The sequence below is a fragment of the Zalophus californianus genome, chromosome 7, assembly GCF_009762305.2.
Source record: "Zalophus californianus isolate mZalCal1 chromosome 7, mZalCal1.pri.v2, whole genome shotgun sequence".
NCBI classification, from domain to species: domain Eukaryota; kingdom Metazoa; phylum Chordata; class Mammalia; order Carnivora; family Otariidae; genus Zalophus; species Zalophus californianus.
In genome coordinates, this window is record NC_045601.1 from 36,561,793 (window position 1) to 36,577,163 (window position 15,371).

Sequence of the window (15,371 nt, forward strand, 5' to 3'; positions counted from 1 at the left end):
CGAAACATAGAGTTTGGCTAAGAAGACATTTATTAAATATACACTCACAAGTGCATGAAGTATATTTATTAAATGTATATTTATTAAATATATAATCACAAAGTACACAGATCTTTATAATGAAGTATAAAGTGTTTTGGGTAAATGTCAAGATCCAATCAGGAAAACAAAAACTACCTGAATTCTTTTTTTCTTTTTAATTGAAATAGAGTTGACACACAATGTTTCATCAGTTTCAGGTGTACAGTATTGTGATTCAACAACTCTCTCTGTCATGCTAGGCTCACCCCAAGTGTAGTAGCTACCGTCGGTTACCATACAATACTATTATAATACCATGGACTATATTATAGTACCATGGACTATGCTGTGCATTTAGCCCCTTGCCTTATTCATTCCATAACTGGAAGCCTATACCTCCCACTCCCCTTCACCTGTTTCGCCCATTCCCCCCTTCCCCTTTGCCCACCATCAGCTGGTTCTCTGTATTTATGAGTCTGTTTCTGCTTTTTCTTTGTTTATTCATTTTTTTATGTTCCACATAAAAATGATAGCATATGAAAAACCACCTGAATTTTTAAAACAGCAGGACTTTATTGAGGGGGAACGGTTACACAGGAGATGAAAAACTGAGAAGCCCAACAGGACAGCCACACCATCCAGAGGCTAGCAACAACGGCCACCCACTAGTTCCCCCATCTCAGCCTGAAGGGACAAAAGGCAGAGGCAGCACGGTCAGAGCACAGGGGCCATGTCACCTTTCCGGAGCTGGAGTGCCATTAAGAAACGCAACTGCTGCCAATCAAGGCGCCGCCATCAAGGAGATGGAGCAGAGCATGTCTACCCACTTCCTCTCAGCCTTCAGTTTCTCTCTGCTGTCCTACACTGGCAATATACCAACTGGCAATGGAGTTCATTCGTTTGCAAAATAGAGCCAGACTAAGAAAGCAATTTGAGGACCAATTGGCCCGGGACCTGCACAGGGAATATAAAACAGGAATTAAGAATATTGAACCTAACACTGGGAATATCAGTTTTGAACACTCTACTCACTCACTCCTCACCTCTACATCAGCCTGGCTGTGTAGCCACACAATCAGAAATGTTTGCTGGCTGTCTTAAAATACCCTTTCTTCTTTTTTACTCAGACATAAATCTGAGTAAAGAAAAAAAATGAGGTAGAAGAAGCTCTAAAAATGGTATAAGAAACCAAATGGAGGAATGTTTTTTTTTTTTTTAATATAGCCCAGTATTGAGTATAGATACAAAAGAGAAACATAACAATTATTGAAGCACTGTAAAGAAAATAACCCACAGGATTTGGGTTTGAGTTATAACTTTTGCATTTAGAAGCTGTGAGGCCTTTGGCAATTTATTTAACCACCTAATCTCAGTTTCCTCATCTATAAAATGAAATCAGCGACACCACCCTTGAGATGTGCTGCGAGGATTTCCATACAGTGGAGACACCAAGGTGGCAAGGTGATTGGGGGTGGGGGAGTGAAGGCTGAAACTCCAGTTTGTATGAAAAACAGCAATTGCCCACTTTGGTACTGTCCCCAATTAGAGTTCATGTATGTCACTTTGGTATATAGTAGGTGCTCAGTAAACAGTTACTTTTCTTATGTTTATAAATCATTAAGTAAAACTTTGTCTATAATTTATTCATTGGGAATTCAGGTAGATGTTGAAAGGAAAATTATTTGTTTTGTCATCCTAACCTTCATGTTCATCTATTTACTGACAATTAAAATAAACTAAAATGTAGGGGGGAAAAAAATCCCTCTCTATTTTTTCTTTCTCCACAGTAATCCTATTTTGACTATTTGCTTCAGTTTGTCATGCCCTCCTCCTAGACAACTGCAATCATATCTTTGTTCACCATTGGATTCTCAGTGCCCAGGACAGGGCCTCCTAGGACCTGAAAGACCCTAAAATCATACTGAAATAAGGCTTCGCTTTAGTACTTGATTGCTTAACAGGTAATTCTGAAATAATTAACTTGTGAACAGCTACAGTTTAAAATTTAAAGATTGATTCCCAACATGTCTTTATAGATGAAATATTGACCCTACTGTTTCCATACTGGAGCAAATGCTTTATGCAAACAGAATGTTCATTGTGTGAGCAGTCAACTCTCAACTAAATTTCTCAGGTGACAGTTTAATTCTATTGAATGGGAGTTTACTACAAAATTTAAAAAGTTATCATTCCAGTAGGCAAATCTTAAAATAACGGTTAAAATTGAAGAAGAATTTCTTCTTGGTTGAGTTTCTTCTGTGTGAATCAGAAAGACCAAAGTTGTAAGACTAAATAAAACATTACATCTCTGCTGTAAAAAGAGTTACCATTTAGATGTGGTGTGCATGTGTGCTAAAACTTTGGATACATTAGCAGTCATCTGGGATATATATACAACAGAGTCGTAATATTAGCATAATAACTTTTTCTTTGACTTGCAGTTAGGGTATCAAGGGTCATTAGGTTTTGGAGGGCCACTTTTCGAATTTGTGGGTGACTTCATTTTGGGTTTGGTCAAAGGTGGCCACTGTATGCTTGGCTAAAGCCTCTACTTGTAATTTTACATCGATAGACAGTGACTCCCAGGACAAATATGGCTAAGGGATAAAACCATTAAGAAGCCTTCTTTGTGTGATGTCTAATCTTAACAATATCTTAATTACAAGGAATCACTGGCAAGTGGGAGATGATTTGTCCCAGGAGAAAAGGGCATCCCCAATTATCCAATCCAATTATAAGGAGGGTGGGGCCAACTATTATTTCCATAAGTCCATAGTTAACCCCATGGAGTAGGGTATGTTCTGGATTTTAAGGAGCAACTTTTTATTCCAGCCACATAGAATTGATCAAGGTGACAGCTGAGTTACACAATTGTTGGGGAGTCCATCTCATTGTCCAGCTGTTTAAAACTTTTTTTTTTTTTAAAGATTTTATTTACTTATTTGACAGAGAGATAGGTAACACAAGCAGGGGTACTGGGGGAGGGAGAAGCAGGCTTCCCATGGAACAGGAAGCCCGATGCGGGGCTCGATCCCAGGATCCTGGGATCATGACCTGAGCCAAAGGCAGACGCTTAACCGACTGAGCCACCCAGGTGCCCCTGTCCAGCTGTTTAAATAATCATGTCCATGGGGTTCCTTTTATTATCTCCACAGAGTAACAAGCAGGAAGATTATCTATATATGAGTTATTATGGCACTCTCTCTGAAGTTTACCTCAAGTTGTCTAGTTTAGACAAACATTTATGACAATTAATCAAAACTAGAATCTAACATTCATAAGAATACATTATTTGAAAAATAATTTTTCTTTCTAAATTTACCTTTATTTCCAGAGATAGCCAAATCAAGACTAATTTGTCTGTAAAACAAGTCCAGTTTTAACAAACTTGGCCTAATTATTTACATAAGGTCAGCAAGAATAGTGGTTGATCATAGAGATCCTTTAAAATCTGCTTTGCTCAGGCGCCTGGGTGGCTCAGTCGTTAAGCGTCTGCCTTTGGCTCAGGTCATGATCCCAGGGTCCTGGGATCAAGTCCCACGTCGGGCTCCCTGCTCAGTGGGAAGCCTGCTTCTCCCTCTCCCACTCCCCCTGCTTGTGTTCCCTCTCTCGCTGTCTCTCTGTCAAGTGAATAAATAAAATCTTTAAAAAAAAAAAAAGAAAATCTGCTTTGCTGGAAAATTTGTATTGATTGAACTTTCAATAGCCTCTCAAGGCCAGAGCCAAGCCAAATACTTGTCCTTAGACTTGTCTGCAATACCAGTAGATTTTGGTGTATTCCTCTTTTCCAGGTCCCCCATATATCCTGAGGTTCCCACGCCTGCCAGGAAGTGACATTCTTTACTCACCTGGTAAGGCTGCTAGGAACTCTGTAAGCAAGGTATCAGGCTAACATTTCCAAGATGTCAGGCTCTGTTGGCTCCATAAAGTCAACCTTAATTCCTTAAAGCTGTCTGGTGATAGCTGAGTCTATGCATGTGCCTCTCAAATAGGACCTTCCAGTCAAAGTAATATAACCAATGTTTCCAAATGGTGTCCTGTTACAAGGAGAATAGGTTCTCATCAAAATTATGCAAATAATTATAATTACCATGGAAAGAATACTTACTGAGAGTTTCTGAATTCTGGAGGGTTCAGGTAGGGAGAAAAGTTAGATGCTTCGATTTGTTTGCAAAGGAATATTTTATCATATTTGCGTAAGTCACAGATATCTTAAAAGAAAACTTCCTTAACCTAAAAGAACATACATTAGAGAACCAGCAATGTTTCAAACAAGAGTCATAAAAACTATAATCATCTTTCTCAATTCATTTAGTCCCATGTTATTAATTTTTGTTCAGCTTGAATGCAGCTTTCCCATTAGTTCTGGAAATTTTTATCCAGTTCAGTTTTATGAGCTTAAAGATATCAAATACCTGTATTTGTCAATAAAAAGTCCTTTGCATGAATCTCCTTGAAGACAAAATTCATTTCGTAAGAGCATCAGAACAATAAGTATAAATGACACGACAAAAAACCTCGGAAGTGGACATTGTTAAAGATCTGATATGAGAGTTCATTTTAATCTAGCTGACAAGGAAATCCAGTTATTTCTACGATACATAACACTTCAATAATCAGAATATTAAGTGATGACCTTATATTAGGACATATTAAAACTTCAAAAATTTCATATATTTTCTTGAATAGTTATAGCATTTACCCATACAATATAACCCAAGGGATGTCATCACTGGTTTGACAGGGCTTTCCAAGTAATTTACATACCAAATGAACAAGCCTAATTAGTCACAAAGACTTCACTTGCCATTTAAATTTCAGGAAATTTGTTTAAAAAGTCAGAAAGTTTTAAAGCACATGCCTCAATAGAATTACAGATCATTATAAATTTAATATTAGTATTTAACCAAGATGGCAATAAGGAATTCTACAGGAAGTTATATAGTTGTTAGTAAAACTTAGCTCCTTTAACACTGAGAAGTTTTAACTTTCTTAAGTAATCAAAGACCTGATAAAAACAAAATACAGAAGCTTTGGTTTTCTGGGCAGAAAGAAAAGAGAAAAAAAAAAAAAAAACTTTGTTTACATTTTCTTATGAAGAGCAGACCAATAATCCAAGAAAAACTTTTGTCTTTTTAACAGAGAAAAGCAGAATCTCAATCTTATACTAGTGTACTTTTAAAATCCATTCATTTCAACCTTAGTCCTGACCACACATAAAATTCTTTTCTAAAGCTTTCCTTCACAAACTTTTTACAACTTTCTTTCGCATTCAGATTTTGTCCTAAGCCCTTTCTTTCTAAACAACCAGTCTCATTCTAGGACAAAATTACTTTCTTTTTCCTTCAACAAAATATACTGTAATTTCTTATATCTTTCTTATATATCTCCTACTGTCCTACATACAGAGTGCCTTCCTTATTTCCATCAGTCTTAATTACATTTACCAGAATTTTAACTCTTAGAATCCTTAGTCTCCAGTGAAAATTAAGTAGTAACCAATTGTGAGCTGTCAATTATGCCAGAATTCTTTAGATTGGCCAATTTATAAATACATTTAATAATTTCTAAAAACATGTTTTTCCATAGTATAATCTTTTAATAAAGCATAAAGCATGTTTACCAACAGACCCAAGTATTCTCAGTTTCTCTTCAGTAAGAAGCCAAAAACAGATAAACCTTATGCTCAATAATCAATGTTTCAGTATCTTATCTCATTTGGAAGAGTGAGACAGCCAGTGAATTCAATCCAACCCATCATCCAAGTAAAATCGCCAAGTTCCAGGCCACTGAAGATTCTGAAAGCTATTTTAACAATTACCTGTGAAAACTTTGAGACAGACAAAATTAACCATCATTTTATGTCATATTTTGTTGACAAACTGCAAGAGGTAACACAAGCCTATTTGACCTTTACTAAACCTTGATAAAAGTTTTATACTTAATGTTGACAACTCCAAAGATATATCAATCTTAATGAAACCAACAAACTCAAATCAGCTTTAATATAGAATATGTTGCACCTGTATCTGCCAAAATTCAATTAATTTATTGCCCACTGTCAATTTTTACTTGGGGCATTGACGGAGAAATCTGCAGTGGTCCGTTTAAGTCTAAGGAGGGGTGCTTTTCACTCCTTGATAGTGAGGGTAGGAAGAGTAGGAGCTGATGGTGCTGGAGGCACTGAGATGGTATAGGAGCGGTTATACAGGCCATACCGGTGTTGGTGCAGAAACAGGAGGAGGAACCCGAGGCAGAAAAGGTGAGGCGCGGCCAGCAAGGCTGCAAGTGGATGGAAGGCCACAGGGCGGATAAAGAGGACTCATCATCCCAAAGCTTATCAGCTCAGACAGATGGAATAGAGAGTTTGTTTTTTTCTCACCAACAAAAAGTGAAAACAGGCATTCCATGTCCGACCAGAAGAGACAGGCAACTTCCCTGAAACCAAAGGCGTTTCAACAGCTGCTTGGGCCTATTCCTTAAGGTCCCTGTCCTGAGGTAGCCTGACCACAGACAACTGACTCCAATTATCATAGCCATTAACCTGGGAAATGAATGCGGGAGAAGCCCCCACCATACAACAAGAGTTACCTGGGTCTATTAGGAGGAGGAACAGTGAGAGAGTCAGCATCCCCTTTATGAGGGAGGGCCTGTGATTCCTTTGGCAACCTGGGTCTATTAGGAGGAGGAGGAGGCCTTTTTAGATAACCATCATCCAATGTTGGAAGGGGGGTTTAGTAGCTTGGTTAGCGGCCAAACACATTCTGCAAGAGGCCCATAGGTCGGGATCCTGACTTGGGGTCATGAATGCCTGCATACAGAGGACCTCAGCCCATTTGTCCTGTTTCCTGTAGAAGAAATCTAACTGAGAGATCATACTGAAGCTTAATGGGCCATTGTTCCTTGTCTCCTAAGGAGTATTGAGGTCATACAGTGCTACAGAAGAAGAGTCCTATTTTTCCTTAAATCTAGCAATCTGAATTGTTTCCAGTGGGTTAAAAGGCATCCCAAGAGAAAGTCCTTGGGGACTGAGAAGGTGTATTACCAAGAAAATCTCCCGTCCCCAATTCCCAGGTGGCATCCCACACAGGATGTGTCAGAGGTTCCCAGTGTCAAAGGGAGCAGAGGCATCCCTTGGATGAAAATCGCTATGAACAAACCTTGCCCTGTGGGAGGGTTTGTTGGGATGCTGGCATCCTTCCACTTCCCCATTGCACTCTCGACTACAAATGGTGCCAATGAATGGGTTGAAATACTGTGCCATGTTGAGAAAAACCTGTTTTTAACCCATGGAAAACACTAGAAAAGTTTTATAAGAGGAAATTACCCAATGTTGTAATTCAAGTAGTCAGTAGGGGACACTGATGAAAATAGAAATCCACCATGGTCTAAGCGACATTCCAACACAAGTAGTCTTTACAGCCAGCTTCCCTAGGAAACAGTCCCCGGTTGGGTTTTAATTCAGTCGGGTACCGGTTTGGCTGGCTCTAGGTGGAGGTCTCTTGGCCAGAGGTGGCTAGACTGGGGATGTGGAGGATATCACATTAGACCAATGAGGAGGAAACCTCACACAGGAGTCTTAAAATTGACAGCCATCCCAGTAACTTAGGTGGCTCTCCTGTGCCCAAGATAGTTTTGTATAAGAATGGGAATAGAGGGCATCATTTTCTGGGTCTCATTACCACTTTTGGGTCTGGGGTTGCTCAATAATTTTCCCATAAATAGTAATTTCTTCTTTGCTTTATGCCATTTTGGCTTATGAAAGGTTTAATGGTAACTTTTTTTTTTTTAAAGATTTTATTTATTTATTTGACAGAGAGAGACACAGTGAGAGAAGGAACACAAGCAGGGGGAGAGGGAGAGAGAGGAGCAGGCTTCCCACGGAGAAGGGAGCCCGATGTGGGGCTCGATCCCAGGACCCTGGGATCATGACCTGAGCCGAAGGCAGACTCTTAAGGACTGAGCCACCCAGGTGCCCCAATGGTAACTTTTAGATAGTGGGTGATATCTGTATTGAAAAGTTTTCACTATAACATGATATGGAGTAAAAGGAAGAAAGCAGTTTAACAGTCAAGTGAAGGAGGCAGAGGATACCTGGATATGTATTTTATGAAAAAGCAAATGTTTAAAGAAATTATCATCCAATATTTGTTTATTGAGCCAGCAGTTAAAAAATAACTGGATACAACCTGCTAATATTATAGTGCACTACCTTTTAGTTTGTGGTTTGGCACAACCATTATTATAGTAAAAGGTATTTTGACACTAGGTTGTATGTGCAAGTACAGTGAAATGCTATACATACAGATGAGTAATCAGAATGCTACTAGAAAAGAAATGAGAAAGACTAGGTCTTGAAATAGAAGAACTTTCCCTCTTTCTACAGGATATGGGAAGCAAGTACCAGCTATTTTGGTCTCAGCCTTCCCAGCTCCCACCTGCTTGTACGCACTACACTTTAACTTCTTTTTTTGTGGTTTAACCTCAAAATAGGTTCCAATTTATGGGCTTGGCACCAAAACCTGGCCTTTACTGCCCACTTGCTCATACTTACTTACCTTTGTCTTACATTCTTCCCGAAGCTCTTCTTTCCAGCTTTCTTTTTGATTCAGGCAAAGGAAACCCAACACTGCTCCCCAGGGGATGGGGACTGCCCAGACAAGACCTCCTGCCATCCCACCTTCCCAGACCATTCAGACCATTTAAGCTAAATCTGACTTGTGCCTACACAGATGGACCATGGAGTGACCTCTAGAATGACCTACAATGATCTTTACCTCATTATAATACTAAAATCTCCACCCAAGGAGGAGCCTCAGCCTCCTCTGCATAACACATAATGTATACATAGGCATGTTTCCTTAAGCTATGCATGACCTTATGCCTGCCTGTACATAGGATGACAAGGCCTCCCTATCTAAATATTCCTTCTAACCCTAAACAAAAGGAATTCAGCCGCTCTCAGGGAGTCATGGCTTTGGCAGCCATTCCCCACGATCTCATTTGCTGTAAATAAGTTTTCTTTGTCAACCTGTGCAGTTTCTGATTCACCAAAGAGAGAACTCATGTTGGTTCCGTTAATACACTACCTGACACCGGACACCTCACTGCAAATTCCCATTCTCTCCTATTACACTCACATAGCTATGGGTGAAAAGGCACTACTTCAGCACAATTAGAAAAAAGAAATGCTGTTTTATCTGTTAGCATATTAGTCATAGTACTGAAAATGCATAAATGCCCTCTTTTGGGGCCACCTTCCTTGATTTTCACTAGTTGCCAACCTCTTTTCCCTCCTCCAAATCCCTAAGGTGCTTTGGACCTCTTTTGATAGTGTGTGTATTCTTAAAACTTTTAAAAACATTGTATCTCCTCAACTTGTTGGTAAATTCTGAGAACTAGCAAATAACTACATGCTTGGCAAAAAGATAAGGCATGAGATAGTATCATCCGTAAAGACACACTTTGTTTGAACTTAAGAAAACCATGAGAGACAATGGACTCTGAGAAACAAACTGAGGGTTCTAGAGGGGAAGGGGGTGGGGGGATGGGGGAAAAAAAAAGATACATACCAGCAGGGAATCTACACAAAAAATGTTAAAGGCCAAACCTCTTAGCCACAGCTGCCAACCTTGTAAAGCCACAGTCCCATACACCAATACACAGAACTTGTGCAGTACCATATAACCACATACAAATTTATAGCATAAACAATACATCTAGTTACCCCCACTTTACAAACTAATTCTCCCAAATCACCATTTAATCAAGTGAATTTCCTGCTCAACAGTGTAATGGCTGCTCATTTCATACTAAATTGGAATTAAATACTTTCAATATTTGGACTTCTTCCCATCGGTCCAAACTTGGTTCCCAATTCTTCCCTACTATCCACATCTCCATACCCTAAAACTTGCTTCTCATCTCCCCTTCTTAGCACTTTGTTCCTCCCACCAGCCTATTCCCTTATTTACTAAGATCTACCTTCTGTTCCTCCTTTTTGACAAAACGATCCCAATCCTAGTGGAAAATGGCATTCCTTTCCAGCTGTCTTCCGAAGAGAGTCCTGTTGGCTCCGTAGGATAGCTACTGGCACAGAATTCTAAGCCTGCTAAGCTTTATAAAAATCGTATCACATGCAGGGCATATGTTGAGTATTCGTTAAAAAAAAAAAAAAGACAAATACTTTCTGCGTTCAATAACGCAGAAAAGATGTTCAAGAAGTAACAGCTTTTGGTACCTTCCTCTCCCCTTCTCTTTCAAAATTCCCTAACCTGGCTTTCTTCTCCCTCCACTCTTCCCACGTATAGAGGGAACCTGAAAAATAAGTGGGAGTCTATAAGCTTCGCTGGACCAGCCAGTCCTTAACGCCCTTAACGCGAAGCAGGTCCATTCATCCCGGGTTCGCTGACGACCCAAGGGGGGGCCCGCACAGGCCCGCCATAGCGCGGGAGCATGGGAGGCGCTGGGCGACCGGGCAGGACTTCCGGAATCAGGCGTGCCCGCTGGAGAACTTAAAGGGGCGCCAGGAGAGGAGGAGACGCGGGCGACGGTAAAGCGGCCGGGAAAAGGGACGAGGACCCGAGACGAGTGAACGCCCGCGGCGGAACGAAAGGGAAACCCCGGCAAGAGGAAGAGAGTCCAGGGGGAGCGGAAAAAGGGAGCGAAAAGCGGAAGAAGGTCGGGGGGGGGGGAGCGGAAGGGGATGCTGCCCGCCTTGAGGTCTGCGGGACCGAGTGGCCGTAGGGACTGTACTTGAAGTGTCATATGAGAGAGGACTCTAGTTTGTCGCTGTATAATAGACTTTAGTGTTTCTCCACACGAATTCCAAGCGGAGACCTGCCCGGGCTCAGCTGCGCATTCCGTGTGAGGCCATCGCGGAGGCCCACTGCCCTCTGCTGGGTGGGGGGACGCAGTGCCGAGCGCCGCGAAGCAGTGCCGAGCGCCGCGGGCGGACTTTGCGAGGTGAATGAAGGCGGCGGGAAAAGAGTAAAACTTTTATAAGGAATGTGGCGAACCGCCGGGATTACTAGGTTTTTAGAATACGGAAGCATGACTTCAACGCACTAATTTAAATTCTAAATACTTTCCAGGCCCTGTGCTGGGTAGGTGGGGTTTCCTAGGACTTCTGAATTTGTCCTTCTCACTATTACTTTGCTTAATTAAAACTTATATTATTTGTTTCGTGCAATCGACTTTACAACAACAACAACAAAATGTCCAAATCATTTTTGGTATGGGTTCTTTACTTCCTGAAATTCTTTTGAGCCTCGATAATCCTCTTAATGCCACACACACACACACACACACACACACACTCAACACGTCACAAATATAGGGGTTTAAAACCACAGATTACTTAAATTACTTGTTGAAAGGGCTGATAAGTTCCTTGAGGAAAACAATCTATATCGACCCCATTCCCCCCTCCTTTCCTTTCCCCACTTTTGAGAACCTCCTGTTTATCAGCTGTTGCTTTAGGTGCTGTAGGTATAGAGATAAACTGGACATTGGCAAGTATAACAGAAGATCCCTTCTGTGAAGACCTAGCACTCTATTGGAGGAAGCAACAGGGAAAGATGTAATTATGAAATCGCCTGGGAGTGGGAGGAGTAGTAAATCAGATGCTCCTTTCCTGACCTGACTGAGGCAATTTTATTGCCTGACCTCAAAGAGAAGTGGATGATAGTCGGTTCCATTCCGGGAAGAGAAACCAGCTGCAGAGAGCCGTGGAGTTGAAACCCGGTGAGTGAAAGGAGTAGGAAATAGGGTAGGTGGAGAGTTGGTTTGTGGACAGAGTCTTAAGCCTCCTAAGGCATTATGAATTCTTAATACTTCTAGCCAGATTGTTACTGATTTATATTATTTGTCAGGCAGTCTTCTAGGCATTGTAAAAGCTTTCTTACTTTCCAAAATGCAGTGGGGATGTTCTGTTTAAAAAATTATTACGTGAGGCTTAAAAATACTGTGCAAGCAGACAGTATTTTATGCAGTCTAAGGTATTAAAGGAGATGATGTGGAGTTACTCTGAGGAAGAGATAAGTGTAATAGGTGAGGGAGCACATATGTAGAAGTGTTTAATGAAGAGCAAAAACCTGAAGGATTTGAGAAACTAAAAAGTTCATTTTGGCTATATGAGGAAGAGGGGTGTGTATGGTGGCATGTAAATGAAGCTTGAAAGGTAGGTTATATAATGACAGGCTAAAACGAAATTAAAACTTGAAAAACAAGTCATGTAGTGACAGCCTAAAATATTTCTGACTTTTTTGTTGTTTTCCACCTGCCTCAGGCTAATTGTTTTCTTATTAAGTATGCATCTGTGTTAATTTTCTGGATTTCGTAATTCTGGCACACGCGTTCTGTATGGCTTTTAAAAGAAAAGCTAGCTTATTCCCTGTGCAAGGAGGGGAACTGTTTGAAAACCTTTGCAGAATTTTAACAAAAATGGGAGAGAGTAACACATGTGATCTCAGATGTCCATAGGGCTCTCTTCTCTTTCCCTTTTCCAGTGGCTTGGCTAAGAGCTCCTTCAGCTGATGTGAGTGTGGCAGGACAGCAAAGCATCCTGCGTGACAAATTTTAAACATATGTTTTGTCCTGAAGAAAGTTTATAAAATTGTAAATTCCTCAGAACTTTTTCATTGCCTTGTCATTCTGGAACAATCCAAAATGCTGATTGTTTAACCTCATGCTTACAGAGAACCTGAATCTCAGCCCCGTTTGTTCATATGTACTTTCAGATACTATAGTAGTTTATTAGTGGCTAATACTTTGTCATCTCCTTAGCACTGAACTCTTGTCTAATTTGATCTTTGAATTTAGAATTGGGATGAAAGTATACATAATAGGTGATTACCAAATTTCTAGAATTGGATTTCTCAACTTGAGGTCAGCAAACCTAGGAGGCTTAAGCAGTGCCCTCGAGTTTTTGTGGTACTCTTCTGTGGCACAGACAAGGGAACGTGAAGAGAGGAGAGAAAAGAAGGCAGAGTTAGTAGTGGAAGGGGGATAGGAATGGGAAAGGAGAGAAAAAGTGGAATTAATATAAGGATACGTGAAGTATTTGTTATAAGATTTACTTAGAAAAATCAGCATATCAAAGATGTCTAATGAGGCAAAAATATTAGTTATATGTATATTTCATTTTGTAATGATTTAAAGATATGCAGATAATAGATCTGATGGCATCTATACTAATTGCCCTTGTGTTGTTGGATATTAGAGAGGTAATACATGAGGACAGAATAGTCTCCTTATAAGAGAGAAGATATAATAATGATTGAAATAATAATGATTAAAAATGCTAATGATTTTGAAAGCCTTATTCCTTATTTTCTAGCTTAGCTTTTTCTTTTCCCTAAACAGAATATTGTGGAAAACAGGCAAATTTAATTTTTAAAAATAGCCATCAAAGTCCTTATCAAGTTTTTTTTTTGGCACTTTTTTTTAATGTTGAAGTCATGGTAAATATGGAAAAGATCAGGACCTCAGTTGAATTTTCCATTGAGTTTCTATTCTATATCTGACATCTCCAGGGGCACAACATGCATAGAGAATATCCAGGCAAAAGCTTGGCTGTATTGCCTTTGGCTCTGACTGTATATACACCTTTCAGTTTTGTGAACTGACCTGGTAAGTGATCTTGAGTGCGCATTTTCCCTAGACTAGCAGCAGGCCTAAGGAACCCTGAGCCCTGCTCTATTTGGTCTTCAAATGGGACAGGATAAAGGCACCCCCAGGTTGCTTTTACCACATAAGCCTCTTAGAGAGACAGACACACAGAAAGAAGGGAGAACAGAACTAAGAAAATCCAAATAGCAGCAGTTCCAGGGCAGATAGTTTCACTTTGTTGTCTAGTACACAAAGCTACACACTGAATTACTTGTTTTTGGCTCAAAACCAGTATCCTCCTTTGGAAGGTGAAGAAGAGAAGGTGAGGCAAAGAAGGTCAAATCTCAGGTTTCCTCTTTAAGTTTGCCACTAACAGTTACTAGGTATTAACCTCAGTATCTATCACTGGGTAAATTGCCTCTCATCCAGAGAAAGAGAATATAACAGGCTAGACCTGCCCTAAGATTCCTCTTGTGAGAGAAATCTTATATTAAAGAACAAAGAATATTACTAAGCATATCCTTGTAAAATATGTATTGCCAGCTACACATATTATAGATAGGTAGAGTGATGTCTTACTATTTATTACTTCATTTCTTAAAAAGTATTAATATTTTTATTAATGAAACAGTAGAGATTGTGTTGTATGCAAACCCATTTTGTAAACATGAAAAGAAAATCATACCCTTGCACATTTGTAGCTACATATCCTGGACTTGCATTTCATTGAAACCCAAGAGTGAAATAATTTTTCCTATTTTGCAAATAGAGATCTTACATTTAGTTGAGAAAATGATGGGTAGGTACTGTAGTCCCTACACAGTAATAGCCACATTAGGGGTCATTTAGTTCCACAAATATTAAATGTGAAACTGTGTGCTAAAGGCTGTGAATAAGATGCAGTCCTGCCCTTAAGAATTTTTTAATATACTGGAGGCAGGAGCTTCATGTCTAATTCTCTATTATCTAGTTTCTGGTTCTACATTGATTTTTAAGAAATATCACTACCTTTAATAAGGACTCTTTTAACAGTTGTCAGACCTGCCAGACTATGTGGCCACTGTGTTCTTTGTTTAGTATCTTTATGGCTGTGTGTTTTTTATTTAATATCTTCTATGTAAAGAAATAAAGTATTTAAGAAATTAGTTTTGAAATTGGTCATTTAGAAGACTGAGAGAGATTACTGGTAAAGGCAGAGACAGCCCCCAAAGTTTGGAACTATACTTCAGTTAAAAAAAAAGTTCATTGAGAAATATACCATACGTACATATAGTGAAAAATGCATAAGAAGAATTTAAAGAACAACAACAGAAAATACCTGTGTATCCCTTACCTAGGTTAAGAAAAAACACACCCACATTCTGAAACCTAACTTTTTTAGTATGTGTTAGGTGACTCAGGCAATAGCTTTCTTCATTTTTAGTATCTTAATTTATTTTCATTCTGGCCAACTGTAATACAACCTGAATTTCAAATCAGGAAATAAAAAAGTATTATTATACTTTATGGAAGTAGCATATGAACAATAGTGTATAATTATAACCATCTCATAAATATTTTGATTTAATCAGATAGCCTATGTACAAAAATGTTCTTGTCCGTTCAGAAAGCTCATGATTCTAGCTATGGAGTTACATGAAATAATGTCTAAAGTTTTAAAGGTTTTTATAAATTTATAATTTATTTAAAAATAAATATGTATTTATTTGGAGAAAAAGAGTGAAAACTTTGAGAGCATT

The 15,371-nt window shown here is 39.4% G+C and overlaps 1 protein-coding gene and 1 long non-coding RNA gene across 6 annotated transcripts in view; one reads left to right on the top strand and one right to left on the bottom strand.

The window, feature by feature from the left end:
• Window positions 1-572: 572 nt before the first annotated feature.
• On the bottom strand, window positions 573-10,143 carry LOC113926578. Its single transcript, XR_003521362.2, has 3 exons — window positions 10,006-10,143; window positions 3,870-4,058; window positions 573-975 (listed from the first exon to the last, which is right to left on the bottom strand). It is a non-coding gene; the product is annotated as an uncharacterized LOC113926578 (long non-coding RNA).
• Window positions 10,144-10,578: 435 nt separating this feature from the next.
• Window positions 10,579-15,371, top strand: part of ECHDC1 (ethylmalonyl-CoA decarboxylase 1) — a 58,667-nt gene continuing 53,874 nt past the window's right edge. For 2 of the 5 annotated variants that reach the window (XM_027601660.2, XM_027601664.2), the window contains exons 1-2: window positions 10,708-10,986; window positions 11,503-11,766. The gene's annotated coding sequence lies outside the window, so the exon portion shown is untranslated. The other 3 variants (XM_027601661.2, XM_027601662.1, XM_027601659.2) reach the window with 3 other exon arrangements.